This window comes from Vicugna pacos, chromosome 13, assembly GCF_048564905.1.
Source record: "Vicugna pacos chromosome 13, VicPac4, whole genome shotgun sequence".
Taxonomy (NCBI): Eukaryota; Metazoa; Chordata; class Mammalia; order Artiodactyla; family Camelidae; genus Vicugna; species Vicugna pacos.
Genome location: NC_132999.1, coordinates 29485212 through 29501759, shown reverse-complemented (window position 1 = coordinate 29501759; position 16548 = coordinate 29485212). Strand labels below are relative to the sequence as shown.

Sequence of the window (16548 nt, the reverse complement as noted above, 5' to 3'; positions counted from 1 at the left end):
CAGTTTGATGCAGCCACTGTGGAAAACAGAATGGAGATTCCTCAAAAAACTAGGAATAGACTTACCATGTGACCCAGGAATCCCACTCCTGGGCATATATCCAGAAGGAACCCTACTTCAAAAAGACACCTGCACCCCAATGTTCATAGCAGCACTATTTACAATAGCTAAGACATGGAAACAGCCTAAATATCCATCAACAGATGACTGGATAAAGAAGATGTGGTATATTTATACAATGGAATACTATTCAGACATAAAAAACACCAACATAACAGCAACATGGATGTTCTTGGAGAATGTCATTCTAAGTGAAGTAAGCCAGAAAGAGAAAGAAAAATACCATATGAAATTGCTCATATGTGGAATCTTAAAAAAAAAAAAAAGAACATAAATACAAAACAGAAAAAGACTCACAGACATAGAACATAAACTTGTGTTTGCCAAGGGGGCAGAGGGTGGGAAGGGACAGACTGGGAGTTTGAAATTTGTAGATACTGACAGGCACATGTAGAATAGATAAACAAGATTATACTGTATAGCACAGGGAAATATATACAAGATCTTGTGGCAGCTCACAGTGAAAAAGAATGTGACAATGAATATATGTACATTCACATATAACTGAAAATTTGTGCTCTACACTGGAAATTGACACATTGTAAAGTGACTATAACTCAATAAAAAAATATAAAATAATAAAATAAATATAGAATTATAAACATTATAAAAATAAAAAAGAAATCAAATCAATAACAGGAAAAAAACTGGAAAATTCACAAATATATGAAAATTAAACAATGCATTCAAACAACCAATGGGTCAAATCACAAGGGAAATTAGAAGCTACCTTGAGACAAATGAAAATAATCTATTATTTTACTATAATTTTTTAATGGAGATAAAAGGATTTTTAAAAATAAGGATTATAAAAGAATACTATGAACAACTGTATGTCAACAAATTGGATAACCCAGATGGAATGAACAAATTCCTTCACACACACAAATGACCAAAACTGAGTCACGAACAAATAGAAAATCTGAATACACCTATAACATGTAATTAGGTTAAATCAGTAATCAAAAATCTCTGAATAAGAAAGCCCAGAATCAAAAGGCTGCACTGGTGAAGTCTACTCAGTATGTAAAGAATTAACACCAACCCTTCTCATATACTTCTGAAAAACTTAAAAGGAGGAAACACTTCCTATGAGGCCAGCATTAACTTAATACTATGAAAATATGTACAAAAAAATCATCAACAAAGTACTAGCAAATCACATTCAGCAGCATATTTAAAGGGTTATACAGCATGATCAAGTGAGATTTATCTTCAGAATGTAAAGGTGATTCAACATAGGACAATCAATGTGATACACCACCTTATTATAGACTGAAAGAAAAGAATAACACATGATCACCTCAACTGATGCAGAAAACAGCATTTGACAAAAGCCAGCACCTTTTCATGATTAAAAACATTCAATAAACTAGTACTAGAAAGGAACTTTCTCAATATGATAAAGGCCATCCACAAAAAACAAAAACAGTATACACCTATCATTATACTCAATAGTGCAAGACTTTAAAAAATTTCCTCTGAGATCCAGAAGAAGATAAGGATGTCTGTTTTGCCACTTCTATTTAATACAGTACTAGAAGTTCTAGCCAGAGCAATTAGGCAAGTAAAAAAATAATAAAAGGCATCCAAATTGGAAAAGAAGTAAAATTATCTCTGTTTGCAGATGACATGATTTTAAATTTAAGAAAACTCTTAAGAATGCACACACACACAAAATAGAGCTAATAAACAAATTAAGCAAGTTGTAGAATGCAGAATCAATACACAAAGATCAGATCTATTTCTACACCTTAGCAATGAACAATCCATAAAGGAAATTAAGAAAAATTCCACTTACAATAGCATAAAAAAGAATACTTAAGAATAAATTTAACCAAGGAGGCAAAAAAAATTGTACACTGAAAACTACAAAACATTACAGAAATAAATTAAACAAATAAATGCAGCGACATCCCATGTTCGTGGATTCCTTCCAGTCTACATTCCCTGCTTACTTTTCTTGCTGTTTCACTTTCAGACCCTGATCACTGCCCATGGGTAACTAAGGACAGGAATCAGTTAAGTATTTTAAGCTCATGTGACTTACATCCCCAAGGGAATAGAACACTGGAAGATACACTTTCTAAAGTGTTTATCATTCACTTACAAGAATTAAGTACTCCACCCCTTACTTAATGTTATCAATACACCAGTTAATTAATATAGCTGTTATTAATACAACTGCTTAGTCTCTTTCCCAGAGCTGCCAAAAGCTGGACACTCAGCAGAATTCATAAACTGCAGCCCACTATGCACTCACTCATTTGTTTCCTTCACTTAAGTTCCTGCCAATGACTTATATTGTTAACAATACTGTTAAATGCCAATACTACCCAAAGTGATTGACAGATTCAATGCAATCACTACCAAAATCCCAATGGCATTTTTTTGCAAAACAAACAAACAAACAAAAAACCTAAAATTCATATGGAATTTCAAAGGACTCTAAATAGCCAAAACAATCTAGAAAAAGAAAAACTAGGTTGGAAGAGTCATGCTTTCTTAGCTCAAAACCTACTACACAAAGCTACAATAACCAAAACAGTATGGTAATAGCATAAGGAAAGACATAATTCAATGGAACAGAACACAGAGCCCATAAATAAACCCTCACATAATATGGTCAGCTGATTTGACAACAGTGCTAAGAGTATTAAATGGGGGAAAGAACAGTATTTTAAACAAATGGTGCTGGAAAACTGAACATATACATTTCAGAGAATGAAGCTGGACCCTGACCTTACAACCAGTCACAAAAATTAAATCAAAATGGATCAAATAAGACAAGACACTAATTGTAAAAGCAGCAGACAGGAAAAAACCCAAATGGCCGTTTGAAAATCTGTAGAAAAAACTATCATAAAACAAAAAGATATATTACCATGCAGCTGTAAAATAGAATGAGGAAATCTCTATGCAGTTATGGAATGACAATGAAGATATACTTTTAAGTACGAAGGTGTGTGTAGTAAGCTAATTTTTTATAAGGAAGAAGAGAATATGTACACTTTTATCTTCAGAAATAAACAATGAAAGGATAAAAACAAAAACAAAAGAACAAAGACCTAAATTTAACAACTATACTAAAACTATACCTTATACTCTAAACTAAACACACACAAACACACACCACACAAAAACTATAAATCTTTATGCCCTTGGATTTGGGAATAGTTTCTTACATATGACATCAAAAGCACAGACAACAAAAGAAAAAAACAGATAAATTAAACTTCATCAAAATTTAAAATTTCATCCTTGACATCCATGTTGGCAATAATTTTTTGGATTTGATACTAAAAGCAAAGGCAACAAAAGCAAAAATAAACAAGTGGGACTATACCAAACTAAAAAGCTTCTGCACAACAAAGAAAACCATCAACAAAATGAAAAGGCAACCTACTGAAGGGAAGAAAATATTTACAAATCATATATTTGATAAGGAGTTAATATCCAAAATATACAAAAATTTCATACAAGTTAACAAAAACAATCAGATTAAAAAATGGGCAGAGAATCTGAATAGATATTTTTCCAAAAAAGACATACAGATAGCCAACAGACACACCAAAATGTGCTTAACATCACTAATCATCATGGAAATGCAAATCAAAACTCCAATAAGGTATCACCTCACACCTGTCAGAATGGTTATTATCAAAAAAACAAGAAATAGCAAGTATTGGTAAGGGCAAGGATGTAGAGAAAAGGGAACCCTTGTGCACGGTTGGTGGGAATGTAAATTGGTATAGCCACTATGGAAAACAGTATGGAGGTTTCTCAAAAAAATAAAAATAGGACTACCACATGATATAGCAATTCTACTTACAGCTATGTGTCTGAAGGAAATAAAAATACTAACTTGAAAAGATATCTGCACCTCCATATTCATTGCAGCATTATTTCCAAGACATGGAAGCAACGTAAGTGTCATCAGTCGATGAATGTATAAAGAAAATAGGGGGCGGGGCGGTGTATAAATAATGGAATACTCTTCAGTTATAAAAAAAGAAAATCTTGCCATGTGCAACAAAATTAATGGACCCTAAGGGCATTATGCTAAGTAAAGTAAGTCAGACAGACAAAAAGACAAATACCGTATGATCTCTCTTATATAAAGAATCTAAAAACAAATAAACAAACAAAATAAACTCATAGATACAGAGGACAAGCTGGTTGCCAGAGGCGGGGAGATGGTGGGTAGAGAGTTAGTGAAATGAGTTAAAGTGGTCAAAAGGTACAAATTTTCAGTTATTAAGTAAATAAGTCCTGAGAATATACTGTACACTATGATGACTGCAGTTAACAGTACTGTATTGTATGTTTAAAAGTTGCTAAGAGAGTAAATCTTCAAAGTTCTCATCACAAGAAAAAAAATTGTAACTATGTGTGGTGATGGATGCTAACTAGACTTACTGTGGTGATCACTTTACAACATATAAAAATACTGAATCATGTTGTACACCTGAAACTAATATAATGTTATCTGTAAATTATATCCCAATTAAAAAAAATAAAACTTCTGTTCAGCAAGGACACTATTAAAAAGTGAAAAGACAACCAACAGAATGGGAAAAATATTTGCAAATCATCTACCTAATAAGGGTCTAGAATCCAGACTATAAAAAGGATTCCTACAACTCAACAAAAAAAAAAAGACAAAACCCACTTAAATCGGCTAAAGACTTGAATATTTCTCCAGAGATAAACAAATGGTAACAAGTACATGAAAAAATGCTCAACATTATTAATCACTAGAAAAATGCAAGTAAGATACCACTTCTTACCCACTAAGATTATCAAAAAAGTAGAAAATAACAAACACTGGTGAGGATGTGTAGAGACTGGAATTCTCCTACAAGTGCTGGTGAGAATAAAATGATGCAACCAATGCAGAAAATAGTTTGGCAGTTCCTCAAAAAGTTAAACATGGAATTGCCATATGATCTAGCAATTTTATTCCTAGGCATATGTCCAAAAGAATTGAAAGTAGGGACTCAAACAGGTATTTGTACACCAGGCTCACAGCTACATTATTCACAACAGCCAAAAGGTAGAAGCAACTCTCAAGCGTTTATCAATAGATGAATGGATAAACAGTATGTGGTATATACATACAATGGAATATTACTCAGCCATTTAAAAGAAGGAAATTCTGGCACATGCTACAACATGAACCATGAGGACATCATGCTAAACGAAATAAGTCACTCACAACAGGACAGATACTGTATGATTCCAATTATATAAGATACTGAGAATTAATAAATTCATAAGGACAGAAAGCAGAAAAGACGTTATCAGGGGCTATGGAGAGAGGGTAAATGGAGTCATTGCTTTAAAAGTGCAGAGTTTCAATTTGGGAATGACAAAAAAAGTTCTGGAAATAGACAATCGTGATGGTTACACTGTGAATGTACTAAATGTCACTGAATTGTACACTTAAAAATGTGTATTTTACCACAATAAAAAAATTTTAACTCAAAATTAATCAAACTAATTGCATTAAGCTTATATAAAATATCATGAACCTCAAATTTTAAATAATAACTCTTTAAAATAATTAAAAGTTTAAAAAAACATAACTTTTCATATGAGTAAATCAACTGACAGAATTTTTATGATCAAAGGCAAGTGGAACTGTGCCCCCTTCTCTGAATGCCAGTTTTGTAAATAAATGGGTTTCCAAACTAAATTACCTAGATACTCATCTAAAGCCCAATTATCTAGGTTTTCTGGATTATTCAAGCCTTTTCCTTCTTCATTCATCTGGTAAGCCTTTTTGGTCACTTTATTACATATTAGAATCTTTATCAGCAATGATCAAAAAAGTTTAAGTTGTGCTTCTTTCCACAATTTATTGATTAAAACAGTCTGAGATTGCCAACTGTTTTTTGCTTTTTTCCTAATGAGATATGGATATTATCTGGATTCCCAAATTCCCAAGCCACACTTTCCTCCATAAACAAGTAATCCAGAACTAGCTCTATCTATGTGAAGAGTTCTTTGATGCAAGATACACCAGAGAGTCCCTGATTCTACCAGTATCAAGCAGCTCTTGGATATTTATTTATGATAATATATCTAACACTTTTTCAAGAGGGTTTACTTCTTTGCTGGGGAAACCAGTATGTCCCATAGGTCCAAAAATTGCCATATGTAACTGTGCTGGTCCTAAAAGGCTTGTGCTTCTAACACCACACTCATTTTGAAATTTCACAAACTGTATCACTCAGAATAGGCCAGGTTATGCTGCAGTAATAACCCCAATAACTCAATATTTATCACAACATAAATTGATTTGACAACTCATGCAAAATTGTCCATGAATTAAGGTGACTCTCTAAGGCAGCTATCCTTCATGCATTTGCTCAGCATTCCAAGCTGCTTTAATCCTATGTTACCTCCTACTATTAGCAAAACAGAGGGAAAAGGAATAGTACCAGTCACCTATGCTGGTATTTCATTTGCCAATAAAAAGCCACATGGTTGCACCAAAGTTCAAAGTAATAAGCAACATAACCTTCAGAATGCCTTAAAATAAAGTAGTAACAATGCTTATCACATTAGTACAAAGTGACATATGTGTCTCTGTGTCTTGATACATGTTACTATTTCCCTCCAATCCTTTTGTTCAAGGCTGATTTCACGGACATGTGATCTGTGCAGTCACACAGGCTCCATGCTCAGGAAGACTTTATACTTGGGTTAAAGCTCTCCTGTCACCAACCTGAAATTCTTAATAACTTTATCTTTCAATTCATGTTTTGTAATCAAGTCTGATGGGACAATGGAACACTGACATGAGCAGAGGTACATGCAAAATGCCATTCCTTTCTACTTGGGATGGTGATGCCCCATGAACACAGAATATCCGTGGAGCTATGATGGATGGAGAGTTCAGCAAGACTCTAAGTGAATATAAAGTAAGCATGTTGTCTACAACTAGGTAAGCAGGGGTACTAACAGTCCAAGAAGCCATTTTCTGTTTAAACAATAACTTGTTCAAACACAGAAGAAAGGCAATGGTATTCTTAGAAATACGAATGTCAAAAAAAAACTATCAAATCTCTTCCTACTCATGTTACTCCTCTGTACACTTATTCTAAAAGTGACAACACAGAACGTAAGGGAAAGAAAAGCAAGTCACAGTTCCTTTTCCTTTCAGTCCTGCCAAGTCAAAGGTAGAGACTGTTGGTAGAATGTGCCAGTATAAGAAGTGAAATAAAAACAGCTAAGTTTTGTGAAGTGTTTTCCCTGTTCCAGTAAGAATGAATATATATATATATATATATATATATATACATATATATATATATATCTCTCCAAGCTATGAAACATAAGAATTAAATAATCATATGTTTGCATTTAAAACTGGCATTACACAATATAAACATGAACAGTAAAATTCATGCTTAATAATTTAACAATTTCAACTTTCCTTTATTTAGAGTGATATTAAAAAATAAACACAACATGAGAGAAAGATTATAAAAGGAAGAAAAAAAGTTTGTTTTAGCAATTGTAACCACACTTTTTTCCTACTTTTTGAACAAGGGACTCTGAATTTTTACTTTGCACCAGGCCCTGCTAATTATGTAGCTGGGCCTTCATTTGTTCAGGTAAAAAAATGTAAATCTATAATTAGTTTTAACAAAGATTAATTGTCAATATTCACATATAAGGTGCTCAGTTAAAAGCTGGGGATACAAAAATAAACAGGCTCAGATATAAAAGAGGAGATAGTCATGTAAACAAATAATGCCAATATTATGTAAAACATGCTAAGGAAATCATGAAGAAAGCCTAAGAAAAAGCTATCATCATGGAGATAATAGCTGAGCTGAGAAAGAATTTCCCACTTGGGAGAGGGAGTAAGAAGGAAAAAGATAAGATTTGTACTTACTAGACAAAATTTGTTTATAAAACTTTGACAAGTTTTTTAGGACCATAAAATAGCATGCATAATGATGAATACAGAAGATGAACTGGGAATGTAAGTTGGTACACACATTTTCATACCAAGTTGAGTTCAGACTTTAGCAAAGAGAAGACATAAATTATAACAGTGGTACAATTTCTGTTTTAGGTTAACTTCTGTAGAACAGGAAGACAGAATATAGAGGAAAAGAAGATAAGTCATTAAAGTAAATAAGAGTAATTATCAATAATAGTAAGTAGTATCAGGAGGTTACTTGGTCCTATCACAAGCAATTTTGATAGGGAGAGGGAGAGGCTGTGTTAAAGTCAAACAGGTTTCTTTCCAGAAGGACCTTTCAGATTCTTCAACATGCTAATAAGCACTGTAAATCTCTAAGAGAAAGATCCAATTTGCAACATTTCCCAGATTTATTTGACTAAAGATTTATTTGACCACCTATCAGTATCTGAAAGATAATGTGAGGAACAGAAGTTTTGTAACACTGTTCTATAAAACAGAAGGCCAGCACTGAATGTGAAAAGCAGAGGGCAGTAGAGGGCTTAAGACAGGGGTGAAACAATACTAAATGTGAGAAACAGGAAAGAACTCTGACCAAAATACTGCCAAGCTGTGTTAAAAAGATCTAACTACATATATAAAATGCCACTTTACTAGTTTATACAATTTCATACTGGGTAGGGGATTGACAGAATATTTCAATAGGGTAAGGGACGGGAGGACGGATAAAGCTTAAAAGAGGCTATATACAGAGAGATTAGGGATAGATGAGAAATCTAAAGAAATGAGAAAGATGCACATATAGGTATTAAGGAGATATGGTCAGAAATAGAATCATTTTTGAACCATATGAATAGAAGCATCAAGGAAAGTAGAGTCAAAGACCACAGAAATACAGAAATTAAGGAAAAATAAAGTTGAGATGTTAGGTAACATTCAATGCTATGCTTCCAACTGCCTGACATGATGTGAAGAATTATATCACAGTATCAGTGAATATAGGGGAGTGACATAGCGGTTCCTAGATTGAAATGACAGAAGGTAAGAAAAAGCCAGCAAGGCACCAGTCATAAAAGAAGAGGAATTTTAGGTAGGACAGAAGAATAAACAGACATTACATAGAAAAATATGGGTCTTATTTCCTGGCTTTGAAGAAGCAGGTGTGAGGTGGGGAAAGCTACATCCCTCACAGGATTTGGAATAATAGTTCTCAATCTTTTTTGTTCCAACATATGTGAGAAATAGAATACACACCCAGCAGAAAGAGGAATGCAAGAATTAGGGGAGGGAGAGGCTAGCTGTGAGTCGTTTATAAAGCTATGCAAAGTAATTATTGAAATACCTTTCTAAGGAAGTGTAACTCTCATATATTAAAAATCCCTGGTTTAAAACTGGTATTATCACAGAAAGCTTAAATACAAGTTGCAAATGCAAACTAATGATGTTTTACCTACATGACAGAATTCAAAAGACACTGTCATACAATACCATAAGTTCCTACAAAAAGTCTCGGAGCTCTTAACAAATTTTTCAGTTTAAAAATTTGTTTTAAGGATACAGCATCAGCTAATATATGTCTAGTATGCTCATTCATTTTATCTTTACACATTTGTAAAGTTAACACGTCTTGCAGTGCTTCCACTTTAATATATTAATGAGGTACTCTGAGTGTATGACTTGCCTAAAATGACACAAATGGGACTGGTTTATTACAAGACACAAGAGTTTCAGTTTTTAGTTCAATGCTTGGACACCAGGATATGTCCTTAGCCTAAACCAGCAGCTCTCAGACTTTTTGACCTCAGGGTGCATTGATATTCTTAAAAATTACCAAAGATCCAAAGAACTTTTGTTTTTGTGCGTGATAGCTATTGATACCAACATCATTAGACACTAAAATTGAGAATTTTTTCATATATAAGAATACTCTATTAACTCATTCTATCAGGCCAATATTACCCTAATGCCAAAGCCAAAGGCATTACAAGAAAAATATACACCAATGTCTCTCATGAATATAGATGTAGAAATCCTCAATAAAATACTAGCAAACCGAATACAGCAACAAAAGGATTATACACCAGGACCAAGTGGTAATTACCCCTGGAATGCAAGGTTGGTTCAACATATAAAAATCAATCAATGTAATATACCATATTAACAGAATAAAGGGCAAAAATCATACAGTCATCTCGGTTGACACAAATAAAAAAATGATAAAATCTAACACTCAACAAACTAGGAATTGAAAGAAACTTCCTCAACCTGACGAAACACCCACATGTGACATCATACTTTATGGTGAAAGATTAAATGTTTTCTCCTCCAAGAGCAGAAATAAGACAAGGATGTCTGTTGTCTTCAATTCTATTCATCACTGTACTAGCCAGGGCAATTAGGCAAAAACTAAAAAGAAATAAAAGTCTTTCAGATTGAAAAGGAGGAAGTAAAACTATCTCACTGCAGATGACATAATCTTATATATAGAAAGTCCTAACACACACACACACACACACACACACACAAAACTAATACAACTAATAAGTAAGTCCAGCAAGGTTGCTATCCAAGATCAATAACAGTTGTATTTCTATACACTAGCAATGAACAATCCAAAAGTGAAGAAAACAATTCCATCTATAATCTCATCAAAAAGAAAAAATACCATAAATTTAACAAAAGTAGTGTAAGATTTTCTTCAGAAATTGACAAGCTGATTCTAAAATTTACATGGAAATGCAAGGGACTAAGAATAGCCAAAATAATCTTGAAAAAGAAAAGTTGGAGAACACACAACTTCAACTTCCCAATTTTAAAAACTTCTACAAAGCTACAATAATCAAGACTAGGTGGCACTGGCATAAGGATAGACAAACGGATCAATGGAGAATCCAGAATCAATTGAGAACCCACAAATAAACAAAGACATTGATGGTCAACTGATTTTTCAACAAGGATGCCAAGACCATTCAACAAAGGAAAGGATAGTCTTGTCAATAAATCATGCTGGGACAACTGGAAAGACTCATGCAAAAGAATAAAGTTGGACCTCTACTTGACCACATACAAAAATTAACTCAAAATGGATCAAAGACCTAAATTTAAATGCTAAAACTATAAAACTGTTAAAACACAAGTGTATATCTTTATGATTTTGGCCATAATTTCTTAGATATAACTCCCAACACACAAGAAAAAAATAGATAAATCAGACTTTATCAAAAAATTTTTTCTGTTTTTTTAAGGGGGGGAGATAATTTGATTAATTTTTTTAATGGAGGTACTGGGGATTGAATCCAGGACCTCGTGCATGCTAAGCACACACTCTTCCACTAAGCTGTAGCCTCCCCCCTGGACTTTATCAAGATTTAAAACTTGGGTGCTTGAAGAACATACTCAAGAAAATGAAAAGAACAAAATGGCAGCTCCTCAAAAAATTAAACACAGATTTACTACATGATCCAGCAATTCCACTTCTGGGTATATATCCAAAGAACTGAAAGCAGGGGCTCAAATAGCTATTTTTATTCCCATGTCCACAGCAGTATTATTCACAATAACCAAAAGTCAGAAGCAACCAAAGTGTCTATCAACAGATGAATGGATAGACAAAATGTTATATATATACAGCAGAATATTATTCAGCCTTAAAAAGGAAAGAAATCCTGATACATTCTACAACATAGAAGAATCATGAAGACATTTTGCTAATTGAAATAAACCAGTCACAAAAGGACAAATATGATTCTAATTACTCAGAGCAGGCAAATTCATGGACAGAAAATAGAATGGTGGTTGCTAGGGTTTAGGGGAGGAGAGAATGGGGAGTTACTGCTTAACAGGCACAGACTTAGTTTGGCAAAAATGAAAAAATTCTGGAGATGGACAGTGGTGATGGTTGCACAACCATGTGAATCTCCTAATATCACTGAACATACACTTTAAAATGGTAAATTTTATGTTATGTGTATCTTGCCACTATTTTTTAATTTTAAAAAAAGGAAATTAAAAGACCACCCACAAAATGGGAAAACATTTTTGTATATCATTTACTGATAAAGGTCTAGTATCCAGAACATATAAAGAACTCTTACAACTCAACAATAAAAAGACAAATAACCCTTTTTTTTAATGAATATGGGATTTGAATAGACATTTCTCCAAGTAAGACATACAAATAGACAACTGACACATGAAGAGATGCTTAACATCATTAGACATTAGGAAATTACAAATCAAAACCACGAGACACCACTTCACCAGCTAGGATGGCTATAATTTATAAGATGGACAATAACAAGTGTTGGTGAGATTTGGAGAAATTAAAACCCTCATACACTGCTATATAAAATGGTGCAGCCTCTTGGGAAAATAGTTTCGCAGATCCTCCATAAAGTTAAACATAAATGTATCAAAATACTCCGCAATTCCACTCCTGGGTGTATATCCAAGAGAAATGAAAACATACATCCACACAAAAACTTTTACATGAATGTTCAAAGCAACATTACTCCTAACAGCCAAAAAGTAGGAAACAACCTGTATGTCTATCAAATGAGGAATGGATAAACAAAATGTGGTGTTTCCATAGATTATATTCCATAGAATATAATATTATTTAGCCATAAAAAGGAGTGAAGTGCTAATACATGATGCATCATGGCAGAATCTTAAAAATATCATGCTTAGTGAAAGAAGCCAGGCACAAAATGCCACGTTATATGGTAAATTTTATGTTGTGTGTATCTTGCCACTATTTTTTAATTAAAAAAAAAAGGAAATTAAATATCCATTTAGACGAATGTCCAGAATTGGCAAATTCACAGAAAGAAAGTAGGTTAGTGCTTGCCAAAAGCTTGGAGGGGGTGGTGCACAGTGATTGTTAATAGGAAAGGGTTTCTTTTGGGAAGATGAAAATGTTCTGGAATTAGATAGTAGTGATGGTTACATAACCTTATGTACACTGAATCATATACTTTAAAAGAGTGAGTTTTACTGTATTGTAAATCATATCTCAAGGAAAAAGAAAAAAGAATACACTATTACACATTTCATCAAAGCGATAATGTTTTCACATGTATCCATCACTCTATATTTCAGATGAGAAAAGTAGAGGGAGGGAAAGGTAACTATCTTCTTAATATTACCATGAAAACAGTTGTAACTCAGAGACCCCAAAAGGTTCCCAAACATAGTTTGAATACCACTGATCTAAACTAACACTCAGCACAAGAATGGAGCTTAAACAGTTAATGACCAATAAATTTTAATAATAATTAAATTATTTAAACTACAGTTTATGACTGATAAAATGCAATCAAATTTCATTATCATGTATAATTCATGTTTTATGCAGTTACAAAATATTTCTGACAACCTATGTGACTATACTGAATTTAACTCTTTGCACACTAAATTTTGACAACCTAAACTTGAGGTGTAACACAGTATAGTGGTTAAGAGCTCTGACTCTAGATTCACACACCCTGAGTTCAAATCCTGGCTTGGGAGCAAACTGCTGTGAGATCTTATTCAAGGTACTTAATCCTTCTGCACCTACTGTCCTCACCTATAAATGATAATATAAAGAGTTGTTCTGAGGACTGGGTTAATACTTCTAAGATCTTTAGAAAGAAATTAACACAGTACCTATGTAGTAAGTTATCTTATTATCATTGTAAATCACATACCCATTTAAAATTACCAGACTACTGTGTGACTTACCTAATATTTTGAAATACTGAATATTTTGAAAGTACAGACTGCTTTGTATAAAGATTAGGACTCTGCTCATCTTTACTATTGAATACCAAGCTTGCATGAATGTTTCTTCTGCTTTCCAGTCCACACTCACCAATACCCTATTGCTTTCCAGCAGTAAACTAGAAAGTAGTCAACTAACCTAAGCCTAGGAGTGAAAAACCTTAAGTAACCACAACAAGGTGATTTCTCCCAGAGGTATTTTTATCTCAAAAGAATCTAAGAAATTAGGCAATCTTAGTAAGACTTGGGTCACAGGAGCCTCAAAAAAACCAGTCTGGAATACAGTAAGCAGGGAGAGAAGAGAGTGGCACAGAAAAGATGGCTTGACTATCCACTGAAAACAGGAATTATATCTGTTGGTAGAGAAGCCAAGGAAAAAGAAATACTAAAATGGAAGACAGAAAACCTAATTTTAACTACAGCTCAACCACTATCCCACGTGGTGATCTCACTTTACAAGATAAAAATCCAAACGCCTTCATTTACCGTATACAATAATCTTCACGAACTGACTGCTATTTCAAACCATTTCTCTCACTGCACTATCCATAAATTCTCAATTCCTACCACACTGAATTTCTCACAATCTCTAAACACCTACCCCATAACAACTTCACACACGTTATTCCTTTACTTTGTAATGGCCTCTGGTCTGTCTCCTTCTCCACCTAGAAAACTCCTATTCACCCCTCAAGAGCCAGCTTCTTCCCTCTGAACTCCCACAGTCTATGTGGTATAATTTATCTGAATATATTATACGCAGATTGAGTTCCCTGAAACAAGAGATTGTCCTCAATAATTTTGTATCTCTAAAAGCTAGCAATGTCTAGCAAAAAATACAAATGCAAATGTTTGATGAAGTAAATGATTAAATGATGAAAAAATGAGCAACCTCAGGCAGTTTCTCCCATATAATTGGGAGAATACTTGATACACCTGAGAAGCAACATGGCATTTATAATAGGAAGAACATACGGAACTGCTCTGAATCTTCCTAACTCCAAGATTGTCTGCGAACTACTTAACCTCAGAGATTTCCTCATCTATGAAACAGGTTTCATAGGGTTGTTACATTGAACGAGTGACAAAAATACATAAACATGCTTAGCACTAGGCCTGGAACAGAACAGGCACTCAAATAAATGTTAGTTCCCTTTTCTCTCTCCCTTTAATTCACAGGATAATTACAGACATCCAGTGAGATAATGTGATTTGAAAACAATTTGGAATCCATAATACATCACAAAATCTCTCACTTAAGGGGAAAAAAAATCTAAAGTGTTCATCTTTGCATTTATATACTTTTCTTTTTGGATTTGCAAGAAACATTTGGGGACATTATGCTGGTTTTTTAACATTTCCCCAAAATTACTCAATTATCTAGGATTCTAGAATTAAAATTCAGTTTCGTGTAAACAATTCTAATTCACTTAGTTCGGTATAAACAATCCTAATTCCCCTAATATTAAGAAGAAAAAAGTCTACGTATCCTGCTTTCAGCTACAGTGTCCCTTTCCCTTGCCTGTTTCAGGTCTTCTAAAACTGTTCTTTTTTAGAACACATTTCTATCTGCAGTAATGATTAACTGAATTTTATAACATTATGAATTCAAGCATCTGTAGTTTACTTTAAAAGTTACACACCTCACTGAATTTCCTTATATAAAAATGGTCTTTTTTTTTTTAAGGATAAACAAAACTTACTGGCATCAGCATTTACAGGTAGATCTTGCTTACAGTTTCTCTGAAACCAGAAACTTTCCGCAGAAAATAAATTCAAACACCTTTCTCTACCCACAGATCCTGATTTGACATACTATAAAGAATACAACATACTCAATGGTGCTTATTATGTATGTCAAGGTTAACTTTGAGGTCAAAAAAAAGCTTTTCAATTATTTACTCTTACTAAAATGATTCTATTCAGAACTAATGAAAATTCTCTTTTAGCAGCTTTTCATTAATCAGAGATATTTATCATTATAATTATAAATTTTTATTTTAAAAAGTCTAACATGTATGACTGAAACAAAATATTGTACACCAGAAACTGACACACTGTAAAGTGACTACACTTCAATTTTTTAAAAAAGGTCTAAAATTATAATCTTGACACTATACTGTTTTAGCTAAATTAACTAAAAATAAATGTAATTCTAGGTGTGATTTAGGATTTAAAATACCAAATTAAATTTATATGCATGGTAACATCTTGTTAGTTTATCTGTATTTCTAACAACTTGACCTAGGACAATGAAAAGACTTTAATTTCCTTTTCGTATTTAGATATTTGGCAGACTTAAAACATTAAATGTCAATAACTTTCACTTCCGCTTCTGTATTATTTCAAGGAAGCTTTATTTTTTCTTTTTCCACACAAGTCAAATGAAAAATTGCAAACAGCAGGAAAATTTATCTAAAAGAGCTCTTTTTTAAAGCAACTTTCGTTTGTATTAAATATTATCTTTTTAAAGCACAACTAAATTCTTATCTTCCCCAAAGCACTCTTTAAAATTTGTTTACAAAAGGATTACAGGACACTAATGAATTCATTAATTATCTTGGGCAGTTTTCTAAATGAATCAATATTTCATAATTTTACAAGTTGTGACTAATCAGTACCTAGCATGCAATGTAGTGCAGCAACTTCTAAGGAGACATACAAGTATTGTGAGCCTAAAGAAAATTTCAGCGTACATTTTTCTCATACACAGAACATGGGGA

At 33.2% G+C, this 16548-nt stretch overlaps 1 protein-coding gene across 10 annotated transcripts in view; it reads right to left on the bottom strand.

Annotated features, from left to right (window-relative positions):
- Positions 1-16548, bottom strand: part of TUT4 (terminal uridylyl transferase 4) — a 132622-nt gene that overhangs the window by 114671 nt on the left and 1403 nt on the right. The gene's annotated exons all lie outside the window — the stretch shown is intronic.